At 42.2% G+C, this 17,976-nt stretch overlaps 1 protein-coding gene across 2 annotated transcripts in view; it reads right to left on the bottom strand.

Moving 5' to 3' along the window:
- arhgap24 (Rho GTPase activating protein 24) overlaps window positions 1-17,976 on the bottom strand; it is a 104,182-nt gene that overhangs the window by 74,461 nt on the left and 11,745 nt on the right. The gene's annotated exons all lie outside the window — the stretch shown is intronic.

Genomic DNA, 17,976 nt, shown 5'->3' on the forward strand with positions numbered 1-17,976 from the left:
CTTCATCCTGATTTATTTGCGCTCCCGAGCATCCTGGACCTCTTAGCTGCGACCTGAAACTGTAAAACTCAGAGAGCAGAGACACCGGCAGCAAAGTTTTGAACTCCCGGTCAGCCATTAACCTTGAGCCTGCGGGCTTACTGATATCCCTCAGGTTACAAAGCGCTTTGGATCCGCGGGTGGAAGCAGCCTGCTGTTGCTGTTTATATTGAGGAGCTCTGCAGTTGGGCTCCTCTGTAAACAAACCCAGGTGTTTAGCTCCGCTCCTGTTCGATGGTGATACTCGGTCTCTGATCTGCTTTCTGCATACCTGGAAAAAAAATGCTTTTCTCCGGTAAAATTGGCAAAAAAAAAAAAACTGAAATATTTACCAGTGTACGCTGGTTGACTTCAGTGCTGACGTAAAAGCACTTTGAGATGCAAATTATCGATGACTGGTAAAGAATTTTAGAATCCTCTCCTGGTCCGCAATGTCCTATTCATAGAATTAAAAATATATTCCAGTGTTCTAAATGTAGAGTAAGTATATTAGAAGGAAAAAAATGAAACTGATTAGGGGGGTAAGCACATAACCTTGAAATAAAACTTCAAGTCATGAATTCTCATTTCATCCTGGATTTCAAAATGGCCCATTTATACTGAAATCTTGTAAAAAAGATTTGGAGAGTAGGATTACTTTTTCATATAAAATGATTGTTTTTTGGCTTGGGTAGTTTCTGAACTGCATTTTAACTGCTAGAATAGCGGGTTGGTAGTTTAAGCTTCCCCCTCTCAGCTGGCTGAAAAAATACTGAAGGAGAGCATTTAGTACAGGTTGCATGTAGTTTGTATAGCGTGAACTTCGTCATTTCCACAGGACTAAGAGTAGAGTAGTGTCACTCTTCTAACATGTTGTCATTGCGGTAACTGAGATGGATTTTAAGAACGTGTTGCTTAACACTGCAGGATTCACACATAATCATATAGAAATCAACAGATTATTTTTGCCTTGGTTAGTTTTTGACTGCTAGAGTAATTAGTCAGGGCATTCATTTGGTGTGTCTGGACTGAAGCGGCAGTCTTGTTTCTCAGCCTTGTTGTATGCAGTCTCAGTTGTACAAAGACAACAGAGTCCATCTATGAGAGTCAATTGAGGGAGGCTGCCGGGGGAGGCCCTGTCACTATGCCATACTGCTATTGCTAATTACCTTGATGAACTATGTGCATCTACTCCCATCCGTTATATATGGAAGTGTTGCTTCAGGGTATGTGCTGGTATTGTTTTGGAATGGAACATTCCTGTTGGGTATAGTGTGTTGCAATTGTGTGTTGGACTGGGAGAGTATTTGTGGCCTCAGCCTTATGTTTGCTACTGGTTCTTATTCGTGCGTTGATGGCGGTGTCTTTGTTTGTGTAACGTTTCGTGTCATTTTGTTGGATGCACTTTGTGTTTGACTGGGAGTTGCTCTGGATAAAACTCAGTAGACTCTGACTTTACTTAGCCTATAGAATGCATTCATTATTACTTTTACCCATAATCGACTGCATAAACAACACACAGAGGGAACACTGAACCCCGGTTGACCTTCTCAGAAACAGGCACTGCACTACATAACCGACAAGTCCAGACATCCCAGCAAAGTAGCCTTTGGCCACCATCGCATGCAGTCTAAGTGTCTGGGGTTGATTAGGGTTGAGCTAGGTTCGATAACAGACTGCCTTTCAGAACAAGCAGATAACCTCTATTTCCCCCCCTGTACAGTCTTGGTCAGGTACTGACCCACTGGGAGATCAGGTGAGCCTCCACCTTAATGTATGCATAATGATGTCATTGGCTTATTGCACAGAGAAATTAAGATGTCAGTCAGTGAGGTTACTTGAACAGGACTTTATAGAATCATGTAAAAAAATCATTTATCAAAAAACAACCAGTGCATTTACATAATACAGTGTTGAAACATATATAGATACTCAGCTCCGGAAAAAGCATAGATTTAGTTGGCCAAATGTTATTTCTTTTATTGCACCATTAAGTTGAGCTGTAATGTGCCTTTGGAGGGTAGAGTGAAATGGCATGCTTCCAGTGAACATGGTGCCAAAAGATCACCCACAATGCATCTCTCAGCTCGGACAGTCACAATGTTCCTTAGTCCTTACCAATAATAAGTTCAGTATGTGGATAACAACAGAGGCATCTCTCACCGTCAATATGACCTACACCAACAGTCTTTCAGAGCATGCAGAATTCATCCATTACATGTTGAATGGAGAAAATTCCTCCCCCCAACCACTGATTTTTTTAACCATTACTTCGCATTTCTGAACAAAATGCATAACACTTATAGGAATAAATGAATCTGTTATTCCAAGGTTATTCATAACCCCCGTTTATCACACAAATGATGTCATGGTTGCTAAAAAACACTGCTTGATATTTCTAAAGGTTATACTGGAGTGCACGAAAGTGGGAGCATAAGCCCGAAAAAGGTCTTCACCACATGGTGCATACAGATGACCAACAACTAATAATGCATGAGTCACCAGGAGGCATTCAGCTCATTTCCAATTCACTGCCTGGTGCGGAGCCCCAATCTAATAAGATTCGCAGGGAGAAAACATCACATTAATAAACGCATTCTGGGCTGCTGTCCATGGGAATGCTGCAAGGCTGTGTAATACCTCATACGAGTCTCGTGTAAAACTTCAGCAGCACGCGATTCGGGTCCAGCTTTTGCAAGCATAACTTGGAAAGGGGAGTTTCAGAGCATTCGTCAATTAATTTGGCTGCTGATCAGATCTTATCTGCCAGGGCTTCTTGATCCTCTTGTGTGGTCACAAAACACAGCCCCAGTGTTGGTTCCAAGTACCTACTGATGAGTCCTTTGTGTCCAGAGCTACTGCTAGTACATCATACTGTTTTATTAATGTTTGCCTAAGGACACCAAAGATTAACGCTGCTTGCCGAGTACATATTAAATGATACATTATTCACGCATTATTTAGGCTCCAAAGGACCTCAGGGAAACGTCAGGCAGAGACTCTACAACATATCTGAGGGAAAACCAATACTGGGTTTGAGATAAACATATCGCTACAGTGGGTGGGTAGAATCTGAGAACAGGTCATCCTCCTGCAGTAGTCCCGTATGGTTACCCTCGACTTATTCCCTGTGATTTATCATACAGCATATGATATGACACTTCATTTCCACTGTCCTGTGTTTGTGTCTTCTTCCAGGATAAGTCACTATTATATTCTAACATTTATGTTATATTTTGGTTACATTTGTTTCAGTGATTGAACTGTGAGGCATAGTATAATAGTTATTTATAAGGAATCCTACAACATATTACTTAACTCCCCAAAAAAGCTTCAAATCCTACCCTAACCACAAGCTTAAACCTAATATTAATTAAACCCTTAGACCTGACCAAACTGGATGTTAATATAAGCATTATTAGAGACAAATCGTGAATTTATTATAACATCCACAATCTGCAAACTCCTTAAATTAGGTATAACCTAACCATTTAACATGCATTCAAAAATAAATTTAAAACGAATGAATAATATTCTTTCACGGTCTCCTGCTGCCACGTACCGTAGTCTCACATAATACATTGCAGACTGCTGCACACTGTGAATTGTGGGAAATGATATAGCTCATCATTTTTAATGACAAGTACAGATGAGACTTCTGTTTGTGTTATATAGTGACGGTGAGAACCTGAGGCTTCTCCAGGTTCAAGACGGACTAACATTCTAAGGTGCATCTAAAGCGAATCAGACATAACTCTGTGTTTCTGCCTGGCAGTGTTATAACCTGGGAATTAATGGTGCGCAGTGCGCAGATTGCAGGTGACAGATCCACACTGACACACAGATGAAAATGTAATTCTCTCTGGCTGAGGCCTGTGTCGGCTATCGCGAGCTCACTTTGAGTGTGTGGAACTGGAACAAAATGCTGGCTGAATTTGGATTTAAGCGTGCAACTGGTGAGAAAACGCTTCTGCCAACAAATGCAGTGTGGGTAAGATAAGCACCCTCACGCACTGGAGAAAGCTTAATGCAGGGCCCTGACATTCAAAGTGCTGACGACGCTTTGTGGCCCCAACACACAAACAGCTTTGCCATTTTAACAATTCTGTTAAATAATTGACAGAATGTTTGAAAAAAATTAAAAGCTGTGAAATTCGAGTTAATAGGAATGTCAGGGGTTGGAAAACACATAAACTGGCAAGAAGCAAATCTCTCAGTATGATTTGGATCATTTGTTCAGGTTTTGAATCAGTATAAAATGACATTAAATTTCCCATTTAAATCAACAGAGTAGAGCAAAAAACTGTGACCCAAAGTGGGTTATTCACTAAAGCAGAGTCTTGGATTGCGAAAACTGTTGACTCCAGCAGCTTGGCAACAACATCAGAGCTCTTGCTGGATACAGTCTCCCAGCTAATGCTGCAGCTGCTGCATTCGGAACTCAAGTCATTTTTTCCTCTGGATATGAGTGCAGTGCTCTGGCATGACCTCGGAGGGGTAAACAATAAGGCTGTCCATGTTCACCAGACCTTTCTCACACACTCTGTCTCTTCTCCTTAGATTGGCAAACAGCAAAGGCCCAATACTGTTCCATTACAAACATAAAATCTTCATTCACAACTGTCTGTGAAAATTGTGTATTCATTTTGGTTAGTCAGGCATCTCTTGAGATACCAGTATTTACAAAACCATGTAAAAGTAAATGTAGCAGTCTGTATTTAGGCCATGTTGTGGGCTTTAACTTGCTCTGTTAGAGATATTGCTTAGTACGGACAGCAGAAAAAACAGATCTGAAGTCAAGATTACATTTCATGTGTCTTTTCTGATTGAAATAAAACTGATGATAGCAACGTTCTGAATGGTATTAAATAATTTTTAGATTAACATGAGCCATTCATAAAGGCTAATTTATGCAAGAGAGATAACTGTGTGGATGGGAACTGTCTGGCAGCTAACAAGTTCCTAATTGCTTGTAATTCTCTTATCACGCGGTCATTAAACACGTGAACATGTGAAATAAAATAAGGCCTATTGTTCTCCTCTGCCAAAGGGTTAAATTTACAAAGCAGCATAAGTAACCTACAGGAGGAAGACAGACATCTTGTTTGCAAGGCCAGGATGGACTCATGGTGGAACCAGATTGTCAACAGACTGCAGCTTCTGAAAGGAGAAGCCTGCTGTCAGAAACGTACAGTTTCGCATAATAAATGATTCCATGTTGCTCGTTCTCACTTTGGTCAGCACGCTGAGCATTTGTGAACAACCCAGAGGACACACCCTTCCGAGTAAGGCTGGGTCTTATTTTTCAGTGGTGATTTCTCTTTTTAATGCCTCCCATGAGAGTGCACGGTTCTGCTTGGCAACCACAGCCGTCTTGCACCCACTGTAGCATTGCATGTATAGTGCATTTTTTTTCATGCAACTGCACAACACTCCCACTTTGGCAGCTCAGTAATTTACACACATAAAGCCAGTGTGATTTGGGGATTTCCTCCTCAGAAACCCAGAGTTAATCTCAATCAGGAATTATCTACAGCACATTAAACAGTAATTTGTGTAGATTGCACTTCTGAGATAATTGCATGTAGCTATTTTCTGAGAATTTTCAAATTTTTTTTCTTTCAAACTTTGAAAATGTTGGACATGAGTTAGCATACTTTGATATTTCAGGTAACGAGGGATGGAGGGAGTAGGAGACAGAGAGAGAGGGAGGATGAGAAAGCTATGACCATGATATGACAGAGTGGTCTCAGTCTTCTGCCCAGAATGCTAATTACACTTTCATTTCCTATCCCATCAAGTCCATCCCAGCTATGCATGACATTCGCCATTCCCCATCTTCATTAGAGGGGGTTTGCGATGCAGAACAGAGAAAGAAGATTCAGGGATTAAAAAAAAAACAGTGAGATTTGTGAATGCTTGTCAGATATGTCCTTGGACAGAGGAAACGTTTTCATAATTAAATGTGATAGTCGGACAGTTAGTGCCAATCTCTCCCAGAATTCCTCAGAGATGGTGCACATCGACTATGTGAAAGTTATATTATCATGTAAAATGGCTTCAGTTACCAGGCAAATTCCATACCAGTGCTGCAATTGTGCGGACATTTCCCGAATCAGCTGACCACTGAATGTGCAGTAAATTGATCCATAAATGGCCAATCAGGCCATGTTGCCTCCTTCGGGCTGAAGCTTGGGAGTGCTATGGGATTTGGCTTGTTTTACAGCCACAGCATCGTGTCATTGGTTTTTCTCTCAGACAGTGGCTGTCTCCTATTGTGTGTCCTTCTGTAGTAATGTGGCCCCATTGTGCCCTGTGTCCCCTCCGATGGCCATGATGTAAGCCTCGATTGTGGCAGGCCTTTCAGGCCCCACTTAGCTCTACGGTTTCCACACATCTCTCAGTGGCTTGCGCCCAGGTGTCTGAAGACATTGATTTACCATCGGTCTCTGGCCGCTCCCAGCATGTCCCTGACTCCTTCCAGCTGTAGTTACCGCCACGCATCGTTATTCGCTCCTCACAGCTATGGTTCTCTGTGCACTGGCATTTTGAGCTCCATCTGCAACTGCCGCCTTTCCAGTCAGCGGCCCTTTGACAAAATCCCATCGGCAGACAACAAAATTATTCTCCCATTTGACAGAACAGGTGAACTCAGAGTGCACCTCCAGCTCCTTCAAACTGCAGTCAGTCACAACCAGACAATACTGAAAGTGTGTATGTGGTCCTGGATGCAGATTTCTGAGTCTGACTTCTTTGTAACTTGCTACTTCAGTCCAGATTCTAGATGCATTAGTGCCATGCATTTGCAGGGATGTCAAATTCTGGTGCTGTACAGTGGCTTTGGTATCTCTGCATACCTGCCTACCCCTCAGTATCCCCAGATACTGCAATCTTGTTGTAGTTACAAGACCTCATACTTCATGCAACTTATTTCCTCTTGTCTTCCTGTTTCATGTGAAAAATAGGCATGTTTTGACCATAGGAAAGTGTCTACTTAAATCATTATTTTTACTGATTTACACAGGCCTGAAAGTTAGGCCCTGCTCTGTTGACACTGAGTCTGGTACCCAGGCGAATTTGCAGCAGTTCAAGTCTCACATTTTCCTCCTGCTGCAGTTTGATCCCGCACATCTTAAGCCATTTCTTCTCTGTTATCGCTGCCAGCAGGATCTTACACCTGCGCTTAGCGCCATAAGACTCTGCTCTTACTCATCTGGTTTTGTATAAAATTTCCTGTCCCAGAGGGGGTTTGGTATTGCCATCCAATGCCTTGTCCCCCCAGGATGTTTTATTCTTAACTATGTTTGGCTTTTTTTCCTCCTACAAGGCTTTGGTCATAGCGTTCATAATTGTTATGAGAAACATATCGTGGGTATCTGCAAGATTTTCCTCTTATTCCTCTACATAGGGGGTGGATTTGTGTTTGTCACGGATGGTAAATGTAATTTCTCCCAGTTGTAGTCATTTATGTCTGAGACTCACTTGGTATAACTCTCCCTCATCCTGAACTACTAACTTGCCATTCCTACCTCAATAGGTTACCAGTTTTCTAGGTATGTGTGAGAAATTTTTCCGTTGCTGACTGTATATGTAACTCACATGTGAGTTTTTACCTAAGGGCGTAAGTGCGTGAAAATGAAAATCTAGTTTCATTTTCACACACCTAACAATGGTGCATAATACTTCAGAGTCTTGTTAATGTCACATGTAATAATAATGCAATATGTGAATTCTTGTCTGCAGGGCACAGAAAAGCCACGGGCTATGTTATTTCAAAACATGCACTGCCCTAGGGTACTTGAACAGCAAGGCAAAGTGCATGTGGCTAACAGGGATAGCTCTGGGCTGGGTTCGGGCATGTGCAATGACTCTGTGTTCAATGAGGATTTAAAATTTACACAAAAAACATCTTGGGAGAATGAATTTGTCATTTGACATCTGATTAAAAGGATAGACCATCCTCTTGTGTATGGTGTGAATGGTGAATTTATTCTCCTGGCCCGCTTTAATCTTCTGAAATGTTAAGTTGTTATCATGTCCTCTCATTAGGCCATATTTGTTGGTGTCTATAGCAGCAGTGAGTCATCGATATTCAGTTCAAAGCCTCTTGGATTATTTTAGCATTTCCCAGAAGGTAGGTAATCTTTTCATCTTCTGTTGTACCACAGTGTTCTTTGGTTAATGTACAGACTGAAATGGATGATCACAAATTGCTTTATTAGTTCATCTGGCATAATACTGTGTAAAATCATTTAATAAATATTGTAATTATAAACGAACATAATGCAATACACACACCGTTATAATAGTACAAAGCAAAGCATACTACTAAGTACAAAGCTAATACATTTTCACTTAGCAGTGCATATGCTGGCCCCAAAATGTGGCAGCTAGTCCTTGCAAATGGCCATCATGCTAATTTGCTTCCTCTCTGAAAGAGCAATACATGTGTTTGGGTTTAAAATATTCAAACTTGGGGCACTGGACATACAGAAAACCTTCCTGTGCCTAGGACAGCAATGCTCACACTGCTTCTTTCTCTTCATATCACTCACATTACAGGTGTAAGTGGCCATCTCCCGCTTGTTGATGAGCGCTCCTGATTGGCTTAAATCATGTGTTTACCAGACACCACACTTGGGTTTGAAAACACTGACACTCTTTTACATATGAAAAAATCCATCAGTTACACTGATAATTGTTGTAATTTTAGCTAAGGTGGTGGAAGAACATTAGGCTCAGGTTCCAACCCCTTGTGACAGATGCTGTCACTGTTACACATGTTCATCATGGCAGACTGACGGAGCATTGTGGTGGTCAGCATGCTACCCAATGCTCCAGAGCCAAAGACTTCATTCCAGTCCTGGTTTCTGTGCTTCCTGTGTTTCAATGGGGTTTCTCCTCATGTCCTAGTTTTCCTGGCCAATCGCATTGGTCTGATTGATGGACTCCGCTGCACTGTCTACTGGGGTCATTCTGCAAGCTTCACCTTGATTTGCCCCTGGCCCCCAACTCCAGCCTTGTCATTCCCCTGACTGTGGTAATCAGCTTTGGGATGACGAATGGATGAATGGAAATTGCCATGCCAGGGCCTGACATATGCCTCTGTCTCCAGGCATATTTTTGGCTTATCCCAAAGGTGCGGAAAAAATCAATTATAACTATATTACAGCGCCTCTACCTGCCAAGCAAGGCAATTAATGTCTGTAATCTAAGTAACGTAAACAACATATTTTTTCCCCTTTTGCTCCTTCCATCTGTAAATGGGAATTAATCAGGTCTGAATAACGATTGCTTACCGGTAGAGAGCAGCTACTCCAGTACTTCCTCCTGCACTTCAACATGCTAAGCGTCATGTTGACAAAACGTTGGAAGTAAGAAGCAGGCAGTTTAGCAAAGTTAAGCTCTTTATGTTGCATTAATCATAATGTGGTCATGAAAAGATTTACATGCTTATTTATAGCGCCCGTCATTCTCTGAGGCTTGAGATACACAGTGGGTGTTTTTGCAGCTGTTTAGTGGTAAAAAGTGGGTGGTCGGGGCAATGCTTACCCTACAAGCTGTGCACAGTCGCAGCGTGCCCAGTATTTGAACTGATTATTGAAATGTCCTTCAAACAGACAATTAGGCGGCCTTTTCACAACTGATTGGGTCTCACCTGCTCATTTTGATATCTGAGACCTGGAATTGGACCTCTTATTCATTTTTATTGTAGAGTTCGAGTTCCAAGGGTAGCTTTGGTTTTTAGTATGCTGCAGGTGTCGGATGAACCAGAATTTTCCTTTGGAGCAGAGCAGGGAGTGGAGGAGAGAGGGCTAGGTCATCTGCCCCACAGGACTAACCTGAATTCCAGCAGACAATACTTTCTGAATTAGTGACTAATCTAATATTGCAGCTGACAAGGCCGGCAGCAGGCCTCCTGCTGTGACAATACGCTGGTTGGAAACAGACTATTCTTTCGCCCTTGTATATTCTAAAAGACTTTACAGCATATATTGCTGCATAATTGCTGAATACAGCACTGCCCCATCAAAGGCAAAACTTCCATCATCATAATGGTCACCCTCACATTCATTAATGGGCTTATCCTATTTCATTAAACTGTGAAGAAGCTGAGCACAAAAACATAGACAATTATCACCTACAAACTCATTATTTAAAAATCAACAACAGGCATTTCAGTCTTAACATCAGCTCAGCAGCACAAAAAGTAGCTATGAGCGCCTAGCATGCCTGGATTGTGTCATATTTAAATAGGTTATAAGAGGACACAACAACCCGCTCTTAAACCACCTCTTAAAATGTTTTTTTTTAAAGTTTGTTGTACATGTTTTCTCGGAAGAAAAGGCTCTCGTAAGGTTGTGCATGGAGACAAACTGCCGGGGAGCAGGTGCAAATTGCTTTTGTCTCCCAGTCGTGCCAGAGTAGCAGCCTATCCCATCCTATTACCCGTCAACCTTGGCACCGCGGCAGGACTGTTACAGAGCTTCGCACCCGGCACTGCTCCGCGATGTGGTGGTGGAGGAGCCCGGGAGGCCTCTCGGGGGCTTTGCGCTGGTGAAGCCAGCCCGCTAGAATGGTAGAGGTCAGCGTAATGATGCTGCTTTTTTTAATTGAAGCTCCAAATGAAACCGGTCCCATCCGCAAATACAGAAAGTCTCTTTCCACTTCATTGTCATGTCATTTGTTTCCTCCTCCAGCAAATCTCTCCCCCTTCTTTTCACTGTTTATTATACCCAAATGGGGTTCAACAGCCAGGGCCGCTACATTACACACCATATTTAATGATTACATTTGGAACATAATGTGTCACATTTTCCTAGTGCAAAGAGGTGTGGGCAGCAAATACAACTGCATATGAAAATATGAAAATCTGATATTCCTTTTTAGTATTCCTCTCAATTCCTTTTTAGTATTCCCCTTCCCTTCAAAGGCCTGCATTGGACGATAAACATAGGCAATGCTTTGAAAAATGTGTTGACTGCACGTTATGCATGGACTGACATAGCTGGCATTAAACGGCATTACACATTACCAATATGACGTAAATTGTTATCACTGGTGGTCTCTCTAGCAGCGTATCGTAACAGACGCAAGACAAGCCCATGCACTGACGAACACATACCATACGAATCCATTCCAAACAAAGCTCAGTTCATTGTTATGCAACTGGAAGGGTAAGCGGTTTGAATTACGATAATTACGCGATTGAGTCTGTACTACAGACATTCCTTTGTGGCACGGACGACGTGCGCACGCCTGACGAGTGGGGACACGTATGCGCCACGCCAGGGCCCTGCCCACACGTGCCGGTCCCCCCTCCCCTCCCCTCGGGCGCGTGATATGACACTTGACCGCCAGTTCCCATTCCTCGCATTCCTCAAATTGCGCAGAGAGGCAGGCCTCAGACTCCTTTCAGGAAAATACACCCGTTCCGGTGACGGCAAAATTATCCCCCAGGGAGGGGGGCCTTCCCTCTGAGGAACATCTTGGTTCTCAGGTCCCAGAATAAGAGCTCTAGCCGTGGTACTCTGGGTGCCTGAGTGTGCCAGAATCGGCTCTGACGCATGCCAGGTTTCCCAAGACAACTGGAGGGGGCAGGCACTCCTGGTCATGTGTCAGTGACAGCAATTAGGCTAACGAGTCAGGTAACGAATAGAGACATCGGTTACAATGAGTTGGGTAATTAATGAACACTTTTATCTTCACACTTCATCACCTCTTGCCTTTCTGTGCTTGCTGATTCTGGTTGATCGTGGGTAATTAGGATCCTCTCTGAGCGCCCGGTGTCGTGATGATGAATTTTGGAAGGGCTGACCTCTCAGCTGTGGGCCGCAGGAGCGGGGAGCAGTCTGGCCTAGTTGTTTTCTTTTCGTTCTTCTTTTTTTTTACACCGGATGGAGGAATAATCTATTGGCCATGTCAGTGTTCTGCCTGTGTTTGGTAGGTTACGGAGATTAACTGCTTCGTACACACTCTTGTGTTCCTGGCCTAGTTTAATTCAAATTTTCTCCCTAAAATAATAACAGAACCTACTGCTAACGCCAAAGAGTAAGAGGAAAAACTTAAAGAAAACTTCCACTTTCCTCAGGTATGGTATGGGTGTTAGTTACCTCATTCTCACAAAAGCAACTGTTTGTTTCAAGTTCCTCAGGACCCTGGTGCCCAGTGGTTCTCCCTAAAATAATAACGGAGGCTGCTTCTAATGCCAAAGAGAAAGTGGAAAAACATGAAGAAAACTTCCGCTTTCCTCAGGTATGGTATGCGTGTTAGTTACAGGTACATCATGCTCTTCAAAGCAATATTTCTTTCAAGCTCCTTAACACTCTGGTACCCAGTAGTTTTGATACTTTCAGTTCAGAAATACACTTTACATCTGTATCTGTATGACTGACATGGATTTATTAAAGCTATTATTGTCAAATATCCAGTACCTAATTGGGAACACAAGAGTTAAGAGGGATAGTTCCTGTAGGCATTCCAGATTGATATTCCTAGTTAATCCCATTTTGGGTACTGACCACAAGAGATCAGATAGCTTTACACCCACATACGTTCTCACTCAAGTCATGAAAGGCAACATTTGAAAACATTTTGTGAAGGGAGGAAGCTAATAGACAACATTTTTGGGCTTGACTAATCATGTAATCTCTCGTTCTCCGCTTTAGTAGAACAAGTCTCTCTGCGGCCCGCATTGTGCTGACTGAGCCGGAATATTCCATGTTTCAAAACTGTGATGCTTTTGTTCGTCAGGGAGGAGAACAACAAAAGCATTGTCTGATGGGGCCCGCTCTCCTCCCCTTCCGCCCACTTCCAGGTTTGGGATAACTGACCTTCGCGTTTGGCAGCCAATTGACTGCGAAAGCAGAGGCGGTTCACGGGCCCCGCTCGGTTTCCCAGGCCGGTGCTGCCGGGAGACCGATCCCTTTCTGAACGTGGGCAGTCCGAGTGTACGGGTGAGGCCCAATGCACGGAACAGCCATAAAAGGCTATCTGGGAAAAGCATTGTCTGGAGTTGTAGTGGATGCACGTACATCCAGTGCAACAGGGGCCAGACAAAAACCAAGAACTCTACACTTCTGCTCCCTGCTGAGTTCTGTATTTCCATGTTTAAGAGGGATCCAGATCGAAACAGTACTGTCTGACAAAAATACTCCCACTTACCGCTGTCTGTAAAGATCCACATGTGAAGTGCATATATTCACATGTATATGTCCAACTGATGTCCCTAATTATTCACTATTCACAATTGGATCACAGAGTTTGCAGTTCTATCCAGATATCTTTCTCTGGTAGCCATATCTGGCACGGATGTACATCTTTACATTCAGGCTGACAATATCATACTTTCTCTTTTTGTATAAGTAGCTCCTAACTATTGCTCTGTATTTGTCTACCTTTAAGCATCATCTACAAGGGCAACCCATTTATTTTACATGTTATTTGTCTGAATAAAATAAAGCTTAGAATGATTTATGTTGCATGAACTGCTTCAGTACACCAAGTAAACAGGAGCAATTCAGTACTTTATATGTAATATTTCTTTTAAAGTGTGTATAAAGACAATATTTACACATTATTGTGAGCTGATATTTTAGTTTTATTTCATCTGACACTTTTGAAAATCTACCAGTCTGTCTAGTTTGGAGCTGGATTAAACAGATTAAGTAAAAGCTGATAATAAACTCTGAACTGATAACATGCACAAACAATGGAAACAATCAATGTGGTGGATTGTACGCACACCATCTGTGATGAACCTTTGAGTAGCTGTGATCTAGAAATGACTCAGAAGGGAGGAAAAGGAAACTCTAAAAGTAGATGCTAGCAGATCACATGTACATGATTGCAGGGTGTAGGTGACATACACCCAGTGTAGCTTTCTTTGCAAACTATAAGTGTCCACACCTAAGTGTCGAATTCCCATTTAGCATGCTTTATTTATCCTGTGTTTTTGGTAAGATACAGTTATGTTAAATTTGCATTGCATTCCAGCAGGAACCGCCAGGATAAGTTTAAACTGAATGGGCATTGTATTTCAGCCTTTGATGAATCATGACTACATGAGAAAACTGGCCTTGTTGCTAAAGTTTTCTTGTCATCTTAGTTTTTTTTTCAAAAACATATAAAACAGCTCAAAACTGAAGGGAAACATTTTAGAATACTTTGCATAATTTCTTTATATTTTGTGATAGCATATTTTACTGTAATGTGACTTTACACTGCAACTTGCCTGTGTCCTCTTTCCAGTAAAAAACAAGGAAGCCAACTTAAACTTGCTTTAGTGTGACATGTCTGCTCTGGATGCTTATTTCCCTGAAAGCCATGCATTTTCTCAAAATATATGTCTTACAGATTTGTACTGTGGTTTTGCTTGTTTTCATACCAGCCTATGATAAAATGTACAGGCCACATCCAAATAACACTTGTTTTTACTCCCCTATACTAGCATTCCATGTTCCACATGTCAAGTGCAGTTGTGGGGATTCATATTTAACATTTTGCCGTTTAGAACAATGCTGGAATTCTATGGTAATTAGGCGTTCACTCTCTTGTGGGATTTGGTTGCAAGTCAGAAGAGCCCCCCACCCCGTAAAAATAGAACCACAAGACAGGCTGTGCTCATCAATCAGAGGGAGACTCACAGAGCGGGCGAGAAGACACACTTTGCTCAGTTGGCCGCTTGCACGTGCAGCTTTTGGGTTTTGATGTGCTGAGCTGAGACCACAGGCATTACATAAACGTACCTCATTGGCATTCCTAGCATTACATCATTTACAGGAGATGAAACGCACTGAAAACAGACCACGTTTCAAAGAGCACTGTCACGCTGCTTTGAACCCCCCTCGCTAAGAAGAATTAGATGGTCTTAAAGTTCTCCTGATAGCAAAGCTAATAGCGGTCAAACATGGAGATGTGATGCATTGTTGGAGAAGTTGCATCTTGTGAGCGGAATAGGCTATCGAAAAACAAGCCATTTTACTGCATCGCTCAACATGTTTTTTTCCAGGCACCCAAGCTGGGGTTCAGTTAAAGCATAGTGAAGTTCAAGGGAGGCCGGCTTTTTGCTATAACATGACAGCACCCAACCTTTTAAATTAATCCAGGGCTAAAATAAACACAACTTGTGAAAACTAAATGAGAAAACGAAATTAGAACACTCCCTGGAATACTTCCCCCACAAGGTTTACAGTTTTGCACTTCGACTGAATCACCTCTCAGTGCTAGGGCAGTCCAAAATGAAGATTGCACAGGGTAAAACGAAACTCCCCAAAATAGAGAAGTATATCAGCTCATCTCAAAATAACTGGGGAATCAAGCGTCAACGGAAAATGGCATGGATATGCTGCCGACGTAAATTTAGAGAAACTTTTTTCAAACAAGCACGCCCTGTATGCAGTCTATTTCTGTGACGAATATAGAGCAGGAACTACATACTACACTGACCAGTTCGAGAGAGTGATTAAGTGCACTGCATTTTTGTCGTGAACGTTGCAAACGCAGGATAGTAAAAGCTCGAATTATGATTGCCATTATTTTAAACTAGCTTCTGTCCACAGGTGAGTGGTGTCGCAGACAAACACTAGGGGTCACCAAATATTTCACACGGCACCATTTCCGCTGTTTGAAAAGGTGAATATAAGGAAGAATGATACAAATGTATTGGCTTTCATAGAAATGTTCCTTTCGTCTGTGTTCACAACAGCGTCTGGACTCGCTTACTGTCATCTGTTAATAACTGTGATTTAAAGAATGACTGCCTTTTGTTTGTACTGTCTGTTTTTCATTAGTTGGTAGCTTTGTAGTTGGCCGCTCTGCTAAGCGGTGTGTCTTCGTGTTGAAACAAATTGAAATAGTCCTGATAATCACACTCACACACACACACACACACACTAGAACTAGAACTGAGCTTTACATGCCCTCACTTTCAGGCAATGATGGACTGCTATGCTTTTAGAACACTGGAGACGGGACAAAAGTAACCATGTAAATATGAGTCTGGCTGACCTGCCCCTCTGACATTATGCCTGTTTTCAGATTACCCATAGTGATTAGAGGCTTGCTTTATATTCTTTTCCCCTCTGTGTAGTCTTGTTGATAGACAAAGATCTCATCGTCCCTTTTCTCTAAGTTTCTCTAAGAGTTACCGAGATGATGAGACCTATGCCTGCTCCTGGATACTCCTCCACTTTTTCAGTGCAGCTGACAATGCTCTGCAGTGACATCGCCGCTGTGGAGCGTTGTGATTGGTCTCTGTGACATCCCCCTACATCATCAGCCAGTTGGTTGGTTTTCATGTTCCCGCTGAGATCAACACATCATCCCTTCTTGTCAACAACCACTTCATCCAATATTTACATAATCAAGCTGCTTTCACACAGATTTGAGCCTGGGCTTTCAGACATTAGCTATGCCACAAAAGAACTTTTGGATCATTGTATGTGCTAAAGATTGCCTGTGCTATACTGCAATTCATGGATCAGCCACTGAAACAGTTAGCGGCCTGCTAACTGAAACATACTCATTTCAACCCATGCATCACTTATTTACTGTTAGCCAGTATGCAAGCATTTCATTGACCTCCTGCATTTGATCCTCCGGGTGTCTTGTCTGAACTCCAGCACTGTCATCTACTTAGCATCACAGTTAGCATTTGAGTATAGCTGAGATGTCACGGTGGTAATCTGATGGGAACATAACAGACTTGTGAGAACTGACAGTGTCAAGGAGTGCTCCAGATTGGCAATCCTGCGGTTTGGCCAGGGCCCCCCTGGGGCACTGACAGGGCTGTCTGCGGCAGAGGGCTGGAGTGGCCCAGGCCCATTGCCACTGGCTGTGAGAACGTCCTCTGCAAGTCCCAGCGCTCTTTGTCACCAATCGTACCCAGAGTGGAAGTCGCTCTGCTAAATGCTTGTAATGTATATGCAATGTAATGTAGTGAGTGAATGCCCCAGTCCAGGAAAATATCGTACAACAGCCTGAAAAGGAGCAAGAGTGGGACACAATGTTGGATAGAGAGCCACGGTCATGGCTATTCTAAGCAAAAGTGCCAAAGATGACAGAGCAACAGTTTAATGTCAGTGGGAAGTTGACAGATGGTAGGCACGGCGTGGAACTGACAGGGAATGCATAACACAGCTATGCAGTAGGTGAGGTTTCTCAGGTGTTCCCTAGGAATTCACCTTCAGTTAATTACTTATTTCCATACAAAATGCCATAGGCTGTTAAAAAAATTAATGTGAATATAGAAATGAGGTCTAAGTAAAACAAAGTAAAGGCAACAGTAAAGCAAACAATAGTGGCATATTGCTTTTTTTTAGAATTATGAGTTTTTGTGCTCTAATGTCATTAACAGTGCTTTCAGCGTCAGTAGTGCTGTCTGAAGTGAGGAGCTACATGATCTACATTAAGACATCCTTGCCTTAAAAACACATTTTGAATGCCCTTCAGTGATTTTCTTCTTGTTTCAAACACTAACATGCACACTTATAATTCACAATGGTAATTTAACACTTCATAGGAACAAACAAGCTTTAATGGCCCACTAAATACAAGTAAATTAATACTCTAAGACTATGACTGAGCTTCAAAGAACAGGAAGGGCGTTTGACTTGAAGTAAAGCAACAGACATAAAAGAAGTCAATCTGTATTTTCCATGAGAAGATTATGTAAAAGGCCATAAAGGAAACACCTGTGTGTCTCAGAGAGTGAAAGTACCCAGATGAGAATGTTTCCAAACCAACAGTCAGGCTTCATTACTCACAGATTTGTAAACACTCTAAAACCAATAGAACCCCATGCTTGTGAGGCCCTTATGGAAAATTTATGTAAGCAAAATCGGACAAAACATTATGAACGCGTTTTCAGATATAAGTATATAACATATACTGCTATATAACACTATAATACTATATAACATATACTTGAATAAAATACATTTTAAAATATATGTGCAA

The sequence above is a fragment of the Megalops cyprinoides genome, chromosome 5 (genome assembly GCF_013368585.1).
Source record: "Megalops cyprinoides isolate fMegCyp1 chromosome 5, fMegCyp1.pri, whole genome shotgun sequence".
Taxonomy (NCBI): domain Eukaryota; kingdom Metazoa; phylum Chordata; class Actinopteri; order Elopiformes; family Megalopidae; genus Megalops; species Megalops cyprinoides.